The sequence below is a fragment of the Schistocerca nitens genome, chromosome 2 (assembly GCF_023898315.1).
Source record: "Schistocerca nitens isolate TAMUIC-IGC-003100 chromosome 2, iqSchNite1.1, whole genome shotgun sequence".
NCBI lineage: Eukaryota > Metazoa > Arthropoda > Insecta > Orthoptera > Acrididae > Schistocerca > Schistocerca nitens.
In genome coordinates, this window is record NC_064615.1 from 441,484,237 (window position 1) to 441,501,438 (window position 17,202).

The window sequence follows — 17,202 nt, forward strand, 5'->3', positions numbered from 1 at the left end:
GCCCAAAGCGACTGAACGAGCTGAATTATTTGTAGAAAAATACATCAACGCATAAGCCTATATATACACTCCGAAAGCCACCGTACGGTGAGTGGCGGATAGTTACCTTGTACTATTACTACTACTACTAATAATTTCCTTTCCTGTTGCAATCGTAAGTAAAGCGAGGGAAAAAGATTGTCCACATGTCTCCATACAAGCCCTAATTTCTCTTACATTATTTTTGTGAAAATTTTTGAAAAAAGGTACAGAAGTCAGTCTCAACTTCTGTTTGTTGTATCGGATCTAGATTCCCGCTGCTGAGTAGCACTTACAAATGCGAAATAGAATAAAACTTATCTTTGTGGTCCGTAAGTGCAATGCACGTTGGCGGCAGTAGAATCGTTCTCCAGTCAGCTACAGATGGCAGTCCTCTATGTTTTCCCAACACTGTTCATCGAAAAGAACGTCGTCTTCCCTCCTGGAATTCCCATTTGAACTCCCAAAGCATCTCCGTAACACATGCATGATGATCGTACCTAGTGGTAACGTGTGTAGCATCCTACCTCTGAATTGCTTCGATCTCTTCCTTTATTCTGTGCTGCTTCGGTGTCCCAAACTTTCTAGTAATACACAAGAATAGGACGTACTGGTGATGTATGTGCTGTCTCCTATACAGGTGCACCAAACTTGCCTAAAATACTCCTAATTAAACCGAAGTCTACCATTCGCCTTCCCTTCATATCGCTTTGCAACGTTACACTCAGACATTTGGTTGGCGATGCTCTGTCAAGCAGTACATTAATATCACTCTATTATGGCATTATGGGCTTGTTTTTCCCTCTCAATTGCATTAACTTAAATTTTGCTACATTTAGAACTAGCCACCATCCATAACACCAACTAGAAATTTTGTCTAAGTCATCCTGTATCCTCCTATGGTTTCTCATTGAGGACACCTTCCCGTACTCCACAGTAGCATCAATAAACAGGCGTAGATTTCCGCTGTTTCATGAACGTTAACCGACGATGACAATGTAAATGTTCCTATTACTTAATAGGTACTGGATTCATAACGTATCAGAGAATATACTCTCTATTCTCGTACTTCCGTTAACAGTCGTCAGTGGGTCACCGTGTCAAACGCTTTTCAGAAATCTAGGAGTATGGTATCGGTCTACTACCCTCTATCAATGGCTCCTTGCGAGAAAATGGCAAGCTGATTTTCGCACGAACGACGCTACCTAAAACCGCGCTGATTCGTAGACATAAGCCTTTCGGTCTTAAGGAAATTTATTATATTCAAATCGAAAATATGTTCAAGAATTATTAAGTAAACCAATATTTAGAATATTCGCTTGTAAATATGCGGGTACGTTCGTTCACGCTTGTGATATACAGGAGTCACCTGCGCTTCTTTCAGTCCCATGGGGTTTCGCGCTAGGTAAGAGATTCGCCACAAATGCAGGCTGAGTAAGGGGCAAGTGCCGCAGAGTACTCTCTGTAAAACCGAGCTTGGATTGTATCCGAACGTGGTGATTTGTTTGTTTTCAACTCTTTCAGATGCTTCTCTACACCAGGGACGACTATTACTATGTTTTCCATCCGATGACCATCTGATGACGGAACGACGCCATGTTCCTGAGGTCTTCCTGCATGAACGATTTCTTAAACGCGAAATTTAAAACATCAGTTTTCCTTCTCCTATCTTTTATAGCCAAACCAGACTGGTCAACGAGTGACTGGATAGAAGCCTTCAAATCAGTTAGCGATATTGCGTAGGGCTGGAAGTTTGTCGGGTCTTTGGCAAGATCTTTTGCTATGGTAATTGTATGCTTCGCGTATCGATCTTTTGACAGTCACACGAGTCTCTAGTAAGTTTTGCCCTTCGTCATTTGCGCGTAATCTTTTGAAATGAGTGTGCTACAGTCTTTACTTCCTCAGCATTTCCTAATTTAGTTCATAAACCACGGGGAGCTTCTGCCGTCCTTAATCTACTTAAACTAAATCCCGTAGAGATGACGCATGTTTTCAAAGTGGCTTATGTGAAGTCCCGTGGTACACTTTTACTAAAATTTATTTTTGTGTAATTAAATAAACCAGTTGCCTATGACATACAATTTTTTTATCTTTACAGTGTAGCTTATAAATGTAATATTAGATCATGAAAACATTTTCACATTGCGATGTCTAGACTTAAGTTACGGCAGATACGCCGCATCCTATCAAAACAAAAAAACTCTCCAGTTTTGTAAGTAAAATCATATATATATATATATATATATATATATATATATATATATATATATATATATATATTTGGTTGTAAAACTGCTATGGGGTGAAGAGAAAACGATATCCTATTTATATATGTAAGTCGCTCACTGGATTACTTATTGGTAATTCGAAAAATTAAAACTAAAACATGTAATCCAATTATCTTTAGTCAACACACTCAAAAATTCCTAGTGAAATACGAACGGTTGCCCCTCCACCCCAAAAAAAAGAGAAAAAAAGAACAGAAATAATATTGCCGTGGGTGGAGCTTCTGTATTAGGCTTTCTGCACCTGGGCGTGTATAGAGCAACTCATTCCAGTTCAGTGCTGCCTATGTTGTCGACATGGCTTGCTCTTTTCCATTTGCAATGATCGTTTTTGCTATCGCTGTTTTGTTATTGTTTCGCTTTTTATGATAGCAAGTTTAAGTGATCAACGTGCAGCAGGGAAATTTTGTTTTATTCTCGGTAAAAATGCTGCTGAAACTGTTTTAATGTTGAAAAGAGCTTGCCAGGATGACGCTATGGGAAAAACTTAGGTGTGCGAGTCGTTTTCTCGATTTAAAAATGTTGATAAGTTGAATGATGACAAATCTCGTTCTGGACGTCCATAAACTGCCCGAATCGACGAAAATATTGCAAAAAATTCTAGACGTTGTGCTTACAGACCGTCGAAAGGCAATTGATCATCCGTCAGAGATTAGTGAGTTATCCTGGAGATCGGTTCATCGAATTTTAACAGAAGATTTGGGAATGAAAGAGGCTGCCACCAAGTTTGTTCCTCGGGTTCTGACTGACAATCAAAAGAAACGTCGAGTTGAAACATGTCGGGCTTTGAAAGAATTGCTTGAAAGTGATAAAGATTTTCTGTCAAACGTCATTACAGGTAATGAATCACGGTGCTACGATTACGACCCAGAAACAAAGGAGCAGTCAGGCAAATGGACGTCGTCATCGTCACCCCGTCCAAAAACATTTCGTCAAGGCAAATCAAACATCAAAACAATTGCTGATTTGCTTTTTGGATGTCAAGGTAGTAGTTTATTCAGAGTTTCTTTTCCCAGGTCAGACTGTCAATCAGGCCTCTTATTTGGAAGTTTTAAGAAGATTGAGGAACAATACTTTTCAAAACAGATCCGATTTGTGGCAGACAGGAGACTGTTTCTGCCACCACGACAACGCACCTGCACACACAGCCATCTCAGACAGTTTTTGGCTAAAAATGGGATGGGTCCCCTGCCCCACGCACTTAACTGGCCTGACTTGGCTCGAAGCGCCTTTTACTTATTTCTACGCATGAAAAGGGTCGTGAAAGGACACCGATTTGACAACGTTGAAGAAAGTCAAGTGACAGACGAGAGAGGAGCTGTCAGCGAATTCCATAGATGATTACAAAACTAGTTTAGAACAGTGGAAGCACCGGTGGGACAAATGTATTATTTGTAATGGAGAGTATTTTGAATGGGATAAGGTTGTTTTGTAAACGATTTGAAAATATATTACTTTTAAAAAAATAATGGGTGTCGCCTTGTATTAAATCAAAAACAGATGTGATGTTTACAAACTTTGATAGGTATTTTACTCTAAACATAAAAAAATTAGTTTTATGGACAAATTGGGTGTTCCTATTCTGTCAGTATTCAAGAGAACAAATTGTAAGTAATTGACTAGTTTAAATATTTGGGAATACTCAATAATACTTCCCATTGATCTTGATGAGACTGTGTGAACAGCCTGAAAATGCAAGCTAAGTCATTTAAACGAAAATACACCAAAGCAGAAATGTTTTCACTTATTTAAAAAATTTACTTGATTTGTACAGCGGCATATGTACCGGATTGTTTTGCGGCAAGTGTCCCAACTATAGGGGTGACTTTGAAAGCCAAGATGGCAGTACTACAATCAAAACATCCCCACAGAACTTTCTGTTAATATAACTACTGAAACTTTAGGAAATGTTTGACTATTTAGTGTAGACTAAAAATTAACCGTGACGCTCAGAAAGATTTGAAGGGTTATATCAGTTATTCCCCCAGGGCATACGTAAAACGTACGCGATCGGAACGTAAACACTTTTATTATGGCCTGGCGGTCAGTTAGTAATTGCTGATACGCGCAAACTGTGTTTGCTGAAACTACTAGGAGTACGCAGTTTATACCCATACCGCACGTGGCGCCTCTTCTGGATTTACCTTACACGCTGCGTAATTATCCACAGCATGATTTACAATCAGCTTACCTTTGCCTTAACTTCGCCCATTATTCCACTACATCCGTCGTACTGGAACTAAATGATTTCCAGTCACTGTCGAACAAGGGGACCACATGGCATCGGGTTTTGTATTTCTTTAATTTTTATCATATATGTAGTTGCAGAGTCTAATTACTAATCCACCAAAATCGCTAGATGCATCTCTCTCAAATTCACGAGAAAATCGACTTTGAAGTTCTCCGTCCGGTTTAATATTTTAAAGCAAGGTAGAATTGTCTCGACAGCTCGCCTGACATTGTGTGAAATTTAAAATACACAAAGGTGGAAAAAGATCAGCAGCGCTTCAGACATGTAATATTTGGTTTCAGTTGTCGGACCACCATTTTTTTCGTTCACTTCAAATACCTTCATCATTAAAATATAAAATTCATCAAATAAATGTTAATTAATAGGTATCTAATTGCTACTTTTTTTGAGAAATAACACGTCTCCTTATTTTCAGTTACATACTACACACAAAAATCCAGTTCTGACTGCAAATGTACATTCTTAATTACTAATCTATTGTAACAGATTTAAATTCAAGAAACAGAAAAATTAAATTATTTTTTTCTTACGTGTTTTACGCTTCACGGAAATGCTCAGAGAACATACATGGTTACGAGTCGAAACTGTGCTCCACACGTGATAGGTAAACATTGTAAAGCACAGTTACACGACCTCCCAAGAGATATTGAAATTGATTTAGGATATTAAAGACCGTCAAGTGACTTCAAAGTCGATTTTTTATCGAATATTTTTCAGAGTTGTATCGAATTTGTTTTGCTGATTGGTATTTGAGTTCTGAACTCACATGCCCTAAATAAATCTTACGATTACCATCCGGCCCCTTGTAAGTGGAATGCAAACAACTGCTTATCTGTTCTAGCAAATATACTCTCCTAGCTGTCTTGAGTGATTTATTAACTTTGGTAACCAATGTTGCTATGGTGAAATTATGATCACTGATCTGTGTGCCTGTATTTGCACTGTCGACAAGGCCAGGCCTGTTTCTAGCTACAAGGTATGAAGTATTTCCATTCTGCGTCGGTTGCGTACCTCTTCCAGACAGTTTTCGGAAAACAGTTCAATTCACAGAACTGTCTGCCCATGCTCCTGCTGTGATTTCCGAGGTGTCCCAGCCTAAACTCTCCTCCAATTAATGCATAGTATTTTAGTCGCCACAGACATGTATGAGTAGTCTCGTCTCGGATTAATTCAAAAGTATCTGAATAATCTAAATTACTCACTAAAAAGTACCTGAAACCATGTTTTCATTACCAATTTAAAAAACTGACTGGCTCACCAGCAGTACTGGTGAATTTTATCACAAGCTATAGATCAGTCGACCTGCAATACTATAATTAGTATTTAGCATATTTTCTGTAAGCAATGAAAAACCAATGTCTGTAAATAATCTGTAATAAACGAAGCAATAACACATAGTAGTCAAATATTACTCCGGAAAAGTCCGTAAAACGCTAAATAAAATCAAGTAAGGTTTAAGAACCTGTTTTTGGCCGTACCAACAGATGTCTGCAATAGAGAATGTGTTAGAAGTTATATGTTCACACATTTCTCCTCATTATCTATTTTCCGTTATCTTAACTCATAATTTGTTTCCAAGAAAACCCTACGTAAACCTGTTGTCCCTAAACCCTACAATTTTGTTCACATCTTCTTTCAAAATAATTTCTCTTCATTGTACACTACTTTTTTGTCCAAACCTTTTTCTTATAGCTTCTAAATTTCTTCCAATTCATCACAACTAATTCTCTTATATAGCATACTCCCTCTTAAGCTAACTTTAATGTACTGAGATCATACACAGGGTGAGTCACCTAACGTTACCGCTGGATATATTTCGTAAACCACGTCAAATACTGACGAACCGGCTCCACAGACCGAACGTGAGGAGAGGGGCTAGTGTAATTGTTTAATACAAACCATACAAAAATGCATGGAAGTATGTTTTTTAACACAAACCTACGTTTTTTTTAAATGGAACCACGTTAGTTTTCTTAGCACATCTGAACATATAAACAAATACGTAATCAGTGCCGTTTGTTGCATTGTAAAATGTTAATTACATCCGGAGATATTGTAACCTAAAGTTGACGCTTGAAACCTCCGACGTTCAGTTGCGTGTTGTAACAAACACGGGCCACGGTCGGTGAGCAGCATCTGCAGGGACATGTTTTCGATGACGACCGTGTTTACGAGTGTGGCTGTAGTGCACTGTTGTGGTTTGGTCTAGCTGTCGCAGTGTCCGCATGTTGCGCTTTCTGCTATTGTTATTCTGCATTCGCCTCCGCACGCAGACCAACTGTAGTACACCGTGTTACCAGACGTCTGTGATAGTGCAGTGTTGTAGGAACCGTGAACATGGTGTATTGGAACTCTGAAAAGGCGGAGATGATACTCATCTATGGCGAGCGTCGTCGAAATGCAGCTGAAGCCTGCATGGTGTATGCAGAACGGTACCCGGACAGAGAGCATCCAACGTGCCGCACATTGCAAAACATATACCGCCAACTGTGTGCAACAGGTATGGTCGTAGCACGCAAACGGGTCCGTAACAGGCACGTCACAGGAGAAGCGGGTGCAGTTGGTGTGCTAGCTGCTGTTGCCATGAACCCACACATGAGTGCACGGGACATTGCGACAGCCGGTGGACTGAGTCAAAGTAGTGTCATGTGCATACTGCATCGTCACCGCTTTCACCCGTTTCATGTGTCGCTACATCAGCAATTACATGGTGAAGACTTTAATCATCGAGTGCAATTCTGTCAATGGGCATTAACAGAGAATGCGTTGCAGTTCTACCTGTTTACCCATGAAGCGGGTTTCACAAACCGCGGGGCAGTGAATCTACGGAACATGCATTACTGGTCCGTGGACAGTCCTCTCTGGCTCAGACAGGTAGAGCGACAGCGACCGTGGACTGTAAATGAATGGTGCGGAATCATTGGCGACCGCCTCATTGGTCCTCACTTCATTGCAGTGGCCCAAACAGCTGCAACATACATCGCGTTTCTACAGTATGATCTGCCAACGTTGCTCGAAAATGTCCCACTGGAAACGCGTCGACGTATGTGGTATCAGCATGATGGTGCACCTGCACATTCCGTAATTAACACTAGGCTGACCCTTGACAGGATGTTCGACGGGCGTTTCATAGGACGTGGAGGACGCATAAATTGGCCAGCCCGTTCTCCTGATCTTACACCTCTGGACTTCTTTCTGTGGGGTACGTTAAAGGAGAATGTGTACCGTGATGTGCCTACAACCCCAGAGGATATGAAACAACGTATTGTGGCAGCCTGCGGCGACATTACACCAGATGTACTGCCGCGTGTACGACATTCATTACGTCAAATATTGCAGGTGTGTGCAGCAAATGATGGCCACCACATTGAACATCTATTGGCCTGACATGTCGGGACACTCTCTATTCCACTCCGTAATTGAAAACGGAAACCACGTGTGTACGTGTACCTCACCCCTCACGGTAATGTACATGTACGTCAGTGTAAAAGACCAATAAAAAGTTGTTAGCATATGGACGTAATGTGCTGTTCCAGTCTCTTCTGTACCTAAGGTCCATCACCGTTCCCTTTGGATCCCTACGTAATTCGGTGCTCTCCGATACACACGATCGAACAGCGGAGGAGTGGTACTCAAGCGTCAACTTTAGGTTACAATATCTCCGGACGTAATTAACATTTTACAATGCAACAAACGGCACTGATTACGTATTTGTTTATATGTTCAGATGTGCTAGCAAAACTAACGTGGTTCCATTTAAAAAAACGTAGGTTTGTGTTAAAAAACATACTTCCCTGCATTTTTGTATGGTTTGTATTAAACAATTACACTAGCCCCTCTCCTTACGTTCGGTCTGTGGAATCGGTTTGTCAGTATTTGATGTGGTTTACGAAATATATCCAGCGATAACGTTAGGTGACTCACCCTGTATACACTAGAGAACGAGGCAGTGCAGCAGCACAGAACAATTAACACAAACAGCGATGACAAGAAACGCAGACTGGCAAAGCAAGCAGCAGTATATCTAAATTAACAAAACAAATGCAACATTACCACTAATATAAGGCAATGTGCAGCAACAAGAAAAGTAAATTAGTAGTAAAACTGGCTTAACAGTGTAATAGAAACTAAAATTCAGTAGCACTGTGCCTGGCAAACAGCAGCAGCAAATGCAATAACTTATACTTAAACATGACAAAGCTCAAGCAGAAAAAATATTACGGTAAAGACAGGAAATGTCTAATACCTATGTCACATCTTAACGCTCGAGTAATGCGTCACGATAACTTACTCTACCAAACAAGTTACCAAGTCGTCGAATAAAATGATGTATGGAATTTCTGTGAAGGGAAATGTCTATTTGTGCTCCCCTTTTTTAAGAAAGTAGGTCATAAAGTTATTATTTAATGCATCTGTGACAGAAAACGTTTCTATGAGTGCATCTATTAAATTTCATTTTAACCATTGCTGCAGTGCAGTAAGAAAATAGATATTAAACAAAATACGCAAATATATACATAAAACAAGGCATGAAACGTCACTCATATGGCTTACGCAGTGTAGAGATGCGTGTGCTACACGTTTGCTGCAAGGTAGCGATTGTTCTGATAAAACAGGTCTGACAAGAACAACAGCTAAAGCTACAATGAGGTATGCAGCAAGAGGTAAAGTATTAGTACCACTGGTTTGGGCTAGGTGGCACAAGTATCAACTACAACTTCATGTGCCGAATGCATTACATAATGAGAAGAAAAATTAAAACTAATTAAAATGTAAATGCTATTAATAAACAATTTTGCATCTGAGATTCCTTTCAATCAAGGACTCATAGATGTGGAAAATAATTTAAATGTCTGTTGTGTCTTACACCAGATGTTGTATGTGGATCGAATTTCTAACCTTTCTACCAGCGCAGAAACCTGTTAGCAAGGACAGGCAACAGGGGCTTAATCCAGCGGTTAATTTCATTTCGCGTTTCTTCATGGTCTGTGGGATTTTAGTTGAAGTAAAACTCATCCTTGACAACTTCTTATTATCATTTCAGTTATTAAATTTTACAAGCAGGCGGTTTTAGTTATTTACATGAATATGTTAAATACCCGTTACAATGATCCGTAGTGAATGAACTATACCTTCTGATGAAATTTACTGATGTGACCTGTAAGACAGTCAATAAACGATTTTTTCAATATAGTACTCAAAACTTAGTCGACAACATTTACGCCATTTTACGCGATTAAGAAACTTCTTTTTGATAAATAATTCAGGTCATTCGAATACTTTTGAGCAGAGCACTGACAGCCTGCATTGTACTTGGCTCTGGCAGCTAAAATCCTAGGCTCTCACTGTATCAGAGGAGATAGGTGTTGCTGGTATACAGTCGTGTAATTCATTATAGGTGTGTGGATGTTGGGTTTTTTGACGTACGTTAATTATTTTGTCTCCAAAACAATGAATTAATAATTAAATAATTACTTCTAGAAAGGTCTGTGAAAAGAGTCTAATAATCTCTTAAATGAAACAACTACCATCACGAATTGTACTGTGATTGTCGTTACGTTAACAGAAAAGACAGAAGGTGCGAAAGAAGTGAATGTATTGAACCTGTGGTTGGAATTTAACACAAGCTGGTCAGTGAATCTGATTGCATGTTTACAAAGCGAAGAGCGAAGTTTTCCAGTGGTAGGAAACGGCTTTTATGTACCTATGCAAAATCCCGCAGTTGCAGCCCGAACTCAGCATGGCAGTGGAGTATGAAGTAGCTACAGAACCAGTTTTTGGCAACACAACAATGGCCCTGGAAAACGGTTTAGAGGAAATCAGCCCAAAATCTAAGAAAACTCACATTTCCATGTTTTCCCTCTATATACGGATTGGCTTGGGTATGGATCTTACGAGAGCCGACCGGTAAAAGTGGCCCTGAGAAAACGTCACTTCACTTCCCTGGACTATTCGTCAGGGAGTTGATCAGTAACGCACGTGCTGCCATTAAATATCGGAAAAACGTATCTCAGTCGTAAGTTTTCTGTTGTCAATGGGTGGGTACTCATCGGTCCAGTATAATTTCCTTGTCTGGTCTCTAGTTTACTCATGTCAGCCAGTACTGGCAGCTCTTATGTTACTAAAGATTTGGTTTTTGTGAATGTTCCGCATCATCACACGACTTTAAAACGTCCAAAAATTGCAGGGCTCACTCCCTTTTCGAGATATCTGGTGGTTCCGGGTGAAAATGTAGTTTCCTACGTTTTGCACATAAAATTGCCTTATTGGATTGTGCTAACAACAGTGTTCCTTCTCATTCCACTTTTGGTTTCTAATAATGGTCACCAATGGGGGTCTTGCTCTATAGATATCATCTATATTTACCTGCGGTCCTTTAGGCAAACAGCTGAAGCATCACAGAAAACTGTCCGGTTACCCGCAAGAGAACTGCGTGCCTCCCGGCACTTCCGTCCGACAACTGTTTCGAGATTACTGTCCTGTATGATTCCAGGGTGCTGTTGTCTGATATTTACTTGCTATCAGTGTCCACTCATTTATATAGTGCAAGCAGATTCGAACGAAAGAATACACGAAGATTAAATTACATTCGTCAGCTACCGCAATCACTGGGACTATTGTATATTACATTTCTCAGTGTCTATTAATTATTCAAGTCAAATTGGTCTCCGTATCATGATTTAGCTACGTTATTAGGCTGTTTCAAAAAATAGTTCTGTAACTGTGATTTTTTTGTAAATAATTCGTTTGAATACGCATGAGCGTAGCTCATTGTGACTGGCTATTTCATTTTAATGACAGCTAAAAAGCTGTCCTGGGATCGCAGAAGTGTGTGGTGTTAGAATATGCAGTACTTCGTTAGGCAATATCACGGTCAAAATGTGTCTTGGTGGCACCTTTACGTAACATTTAACTATAAAGTACAATTAATCTATTTCCATCATCTTGGAGATTTTTTTTTTAACTGTCAGTATGATTTCCTTGAGTTTAGGAGTAGGCATAGTGCCGCAATGGTTTTATTTCTGTTCCATCCTATGTTTGGTTAGAGATAAGGGAGAGTGTGAAGAGGAGGCCTATGGGAGAGATATTTTTTTTTCCATCGACACAGTTGTGTTTCTTTCACCGTCTTTAACATTTTCGTTGGCTCTTTCACTTTAAATAGCACTCTTGTTGTTGATGAGGTTCGGGGAGGAAGAAAAGTGGTTCAAATGGCTTTGAGCACTATGGGACTTAACATCTGAGGTCATCAGTCCCCTAGAACTTAGAGCTACTTAAACCTAACTAACCTAAGGACATTACACACATCCATGCCCGAGGCAGGATTCGAACCTGCGACCGTAGCGGTCGAGCGGTTCCAGACTGAAGCGCCTATAACCGCTCGGCCACACCTGCCGGCTCGGGGAGGAAGAGAATGGAGATGGAAGGTAGTAGAGGGATCGGTGTGATTATGTCACGAACTCAAGGACATGTTCAAAGTCAAACGTTATTGAACCTGCTCCTGAGATAAGGCAGCTAACTTGAACCTTGTTGTTTCCAAAGTCGTTTAAGTGCAAAGTGGCCTGGAATTAACGTAGCATTACTGCTTACGACATACTAAGTGTATACAATAAAACGAAATACTGCTACACTTTACAGACAACGAAACTGGTATATGCTTGCGTATTCGAACTCAGAGATACCTAACAGGCAGAATACGGCGCTGCAACACCTATACAGTACAACAACTGTCTGCCGTAGGTTATCAAGATTTCAGAGATACCTAACAGGCAGAATACGGCGCTGCAACACCTATACAGTACAACAACTGTCTGCCGTAGGTTATCAAGATTTAAGTGAGTTTTAACATTGTGCTATAGTTGGCGCATGAGCAATGGGACACAGCACCTCCGAGGTAGCGATGAAGTGCAGATTTTCCCGTACGAGCATTTCACGAGTGTACAGTGAATATCAGGTATCCGGTAGCACATTAAAACTCCAACATCCCTGCCGCCGGAAAAAGATTCTGCAAGAACGTGGCCAACGACAACTGAAGAAAAATCGTTCAACGAGACAGAAGTGCAACCCTTCCGCAATGTTTTGCAGATTTCAATGCTGGCCATTCAACGAAACATCATGAATATGGGCTTTCGGAGCTGGAAGCCCACTCGTGTACGTTGATGGCTGCACGACACAAAGGTTTACGCCTTGTCTGGGGTCGTCATAACCGACATTGGACTGTTGGTGACTGGAAATATGTTGCCTGGTTGAACGAGTCTCGTTTCAAATTGTATCTAGAGGATGGACGTGTACGGCTATGGGGACAATCTCATAATCCATGGACCCTGCATGTCACTAGGAGACTGATCAAGATGGTGGAGGATATGTAATGGTGTGGGGCGTGTATAGTTGGAGTAATATGGGACCCATGAAACGTCTAGACACGACTCTGCCTGGTGACACGTACATAAGCATAATGTCTGATCACCTGTATCCATTCAAGGCCATTGCGCAATTCCAGCAGGACAATGCGACTCCTCCCACGTCCAGAATTGTTACAGGTTGGCTCCAGGAACACTGTCCTGAATTGAAAGACTTCCGCTGGCCACAAAACTCCCAAAGACATGAATATTATTGAGCATATCTGGGATATCAGAAGCGATCTCCACCCCCTCGTACTCTTACGTATTTATGGACCGCCCTGCTGTGTTCATGACGCCAATTCTCTCCAGCACTAATTCAGACATTTCAGAAATCCATGCCATGTCGTGTTCGTCAGTATGTACTGCACTTCCTCGACTCACCGCCAGTTGGCCCAATTGAAGGAAGGTGATGTTGACTTCGGTGCTTGTGTTGACATACGACTCATTGCTCTACAGATTTTCTGTGAACGTTTGGGCAGGCATTGTTGGTGATGTCTTTATTGGGCTCCATGTTCTTCCACCTACTCTCAATGGAGCACGTTATCATGATTTCATACGGGATACTCTACCTGTGCTGCTAGAACATGTGCCTTTACGACACAACATGTGGTTCATGCAGAACGGAGCTCCTGCACATTTCAGTCGAAGCGTTCGTACGCTTCTCAACAACCGATGGATTGGTAGAGGCAGACCAATTCCATGGCCTCTACGTTCTCCTAACCTCAACCCTCTTGACTTTCATTTATGGGGGCATTTGAAAGCTCTTGTCTACGCAACCCCGGTACCAAATGTAGACACTCTTCGTGCTCGTATTGTGGACGGCCGTGATACAATACACCATTGTCCAGGGCTGCATCAGCGCATCAGGAATTCCATGCGACGGAGGGTGGATGCATGTACCCTCGCCAACGGAGGACATTTTGAACATTTCCTGTAACAAACAAAGTGTTTGAAGTCACGCTGGTACGTTCTGTTGCTGTGTGTTTCCATTCCATGATTAATGTGATTTGAAGAGAAGTAATAAAATGAGCGCTAACATGGAAAGTAAGCGTTTCCGGACACATGTCCACATAACATATTTTATTTCTTTGTGCGTGAGTAATGTTTCCTGAAAGTTTGGCCGTACCTTTTTGTAACACCCTGTATAACAAGAAAACTACGGTATCCCTTCTACCCCACAGTAAGTAGGCCTATTAAAAACTTGGTTGGTTTCCACACAAGGCTCCTGTTTGACTTATGTCAGCCCAGTTGACTGCGACTGCCCACTGCTTTCGTCTTTCTTCATTGCGTGGAAATGCTAACATGTGAACTCCCCCATCGCCTCTATTGGAACAACCAAATGCAGCACAACCTGTCATCGTTTACGAACGTCTGCGGAACGAATGACAGATGTCAAAAACAATACTGTACAATTACTAACGTGTTTACTTCAAACATGTAGGCCTACCGACTTCATCAGAAAACTCTTCATTATTTCAACTCGTATTTAAGGTCGCAAACGCTAATTACGTACTAAAAACGATATACAATTGAATCGAACATGCATGCACAACGCATAACAAGTCTCTCAATAATTCAAATGCCTTTTAATCGTTTCCAAAAGTCCTCTGAACTTCAATTCAACTCAAAAGGACGGCGAACATAGGAAGGGCGAGAGACGTTTGGCAGAAATATGGCGCCAAAGCTAATTAACCAATCACGGGCAACTTCACTTATGGCCACCCTCTCCGTATACAGGCTCTCTGCCGATGGCCGCTGCAGGTTTCCATCAGGTGGCGCAAGATAACACCTCGTGCTCTCAGCGACAGACGGCAGGCAGCTTCGTTCAGGAGGCGCCACAGCGCCGCCCAACAGCGCCAGCGGCAGAGGCGCACTCGGCAGTTCAGAATGCATCGGAACGGTGGCGACTTCCGTATCCACCCCAGCCGAAACTAAAAACTGAAGGAGATGATGAGCGATGTAGCTGAGAAACTTCTCAACTTGCCCTTGCTAATTAGTTCCTCATCGAACTCCTCTTCTCGTAAATCACAACTACTTAATAAAGCAATACCCCAAATTCTTCATGATTCATCTTCAAAGATTTTTATGAAATACAATGCCCTCGGTACTTAGGCCTAACCTGAATGTTATCTAGCTTCTAAAAGTAGTGAAGGGATTCATAATACCCTCGACAGGTTTACACAAACAGAGGTAGGTTCATAGTGTAACAATATCTACGAATGTGCATTCTCTTCAAGATGCGGTTTAACTTGTGACACATTCGTTCTGAAAATTCTTCTAGTTTCGGGTTTGTTTACTAACAAGGTGACCGGTGTCACGAAGTGTGGAATCAGAACAAGCCCCAAAAATCAGTCCCAGCTCCTGGCTGATACACATCTACAGAGCGGCAAGTTAATTGGATCTTTTCCTTTGTTTTCCTCGTAGTACATTTCTTCAATTTCGTGCGTGTTTTTCTGTTACAGAGGTTTAAACTTGCATATTTTTAAGTGTAAATTCGTTCAGTCTGTACCGCAATTTTCATGTCTTCTGAACAGCCAGATACATAGCTCCTTAACGCATCAGCTTACGTTGATGACCCATCAGGAGGGTTGCAAGTTGCACGGCTAGGCTCTTGTATCCATTTACAGTTTGCTTCTTCAGTTAGACTTTCTAAAATGGATAAGACGTGTGAAAGCCGGCAGGCCGGTGTGACCGAGCGGTTCTAGGCCCTACAGTCTGGAACCGCGTGACTGCTACGGTCGCAGATTCGAATCCTGCCTCGGGAATGTGTGTGTATGATGTCCTTAGGTCAGTTAGGTTTAAGTAGTTCTAAGTTCTAGGGGACTGATGACCTCAGATGTTAAATCCCATAGTGTGCTCAGAGCCATTTGAACTACTTGATCTGTAACAGAAGACGTCGAAGCATTTCAGAGCCTTTCTGCTAAATTTGTTACCGCTACTTTCTAACAACATGTAGTTACGTGTTACGGAGGTGTTTCGGGAACTCAAGCGGAGATCCCTGAAAGGTAGGCCTCTTTCTTTTCGAGGAACACTATTGAGAAAATTTAGAAGCTGACTGCAGAACGATTCTACTGCCACCAATATACCCTGGGCATAGGGACCACGAAGATAATATACGAGAAATTAGGGCTCATACGGAGGCGTATAGAAAGTCGTTTTTCCTTCGCTCTGCTGGCGAATGGAACAGGAAAGGAAGTGACCAGCAATGGTACAGGGTACCCTCTGCGGTACACTGTGCGGTACACTGACGTGCAGAGTATCTATGTAGATGAAGATGTAGATGTAGAAGGCGTTTCCCATAACTTTGTGAGCAATGTGGCTTACTGCCTCCAAATATTTCACGAAATGAGACTACTTCGAGAGAGCTTTCCACTGGCTCAGGTCTGTGCATCGTCCGTATTTGCCGACAGCAGGTCGTTTAATGACCATAGATAGGAAAGTAGGGAGTTGGGTTTAAAGGCAGACATAAAGCTAGCAGGTCTCGCATTGCGCACTTTGTGTGCCACAGTATAAAACGCACACCCCAGCCCCTACAAATAACTTTCCCATCTGGTGGTGTCGTTGCGTTTCACATGATCTGTGAACTAAGAGTGTAGTACTTGAAAACATAACTTGGTTCAAATAGTTCAAATGGCTCTGAGCACTATGGGACTTAACATCTGAGGTCATCAGTCCTCTAGAACTTATAACTACTTAAACTTAACTAACCTAAGGACATTACACACATCCATGCTCGAGGTAGGACTCGAAGCTGCGACTGTAGCGGTCCCGCGGTTCCAGACTGAAGCGCCCAGAATCGCTCTGCCACACCGGCGTCTTATCAATGAGGTTGAGGAGGGTTAAAGGTTCCAGACATCCCTTGCTTACACTTGACTGCCAATTGCGAGATAATATTGCGAGCTATCTGTAATCAGCAGATTCGTCATTTGTGTGGCCATAATGTCCGTAGTTGCCTTATAATTCATAAGGGTATTTTTGATCCGTGGTTGAAACTACAGATATGCGTGATTTTTTCACCAGACGCGTTTCGCTTTCTTCCAAAGAACATTTGAAGTTGCTGATATTTTCCAAAATTTAGAAATAAATGAACGGAAATACATTACTATCCCGATGTAAGGAGCCCCGAGATGTACATTTCTGGGTCTGGGGCAAAAATAACTAGCCTTTTTCTGGCTCTGATGAATCCTAATAGGTCTATTAGAAATAATTCAGGCATTAAGTTTACCCTTTCCGAAGTATTTTAAACATC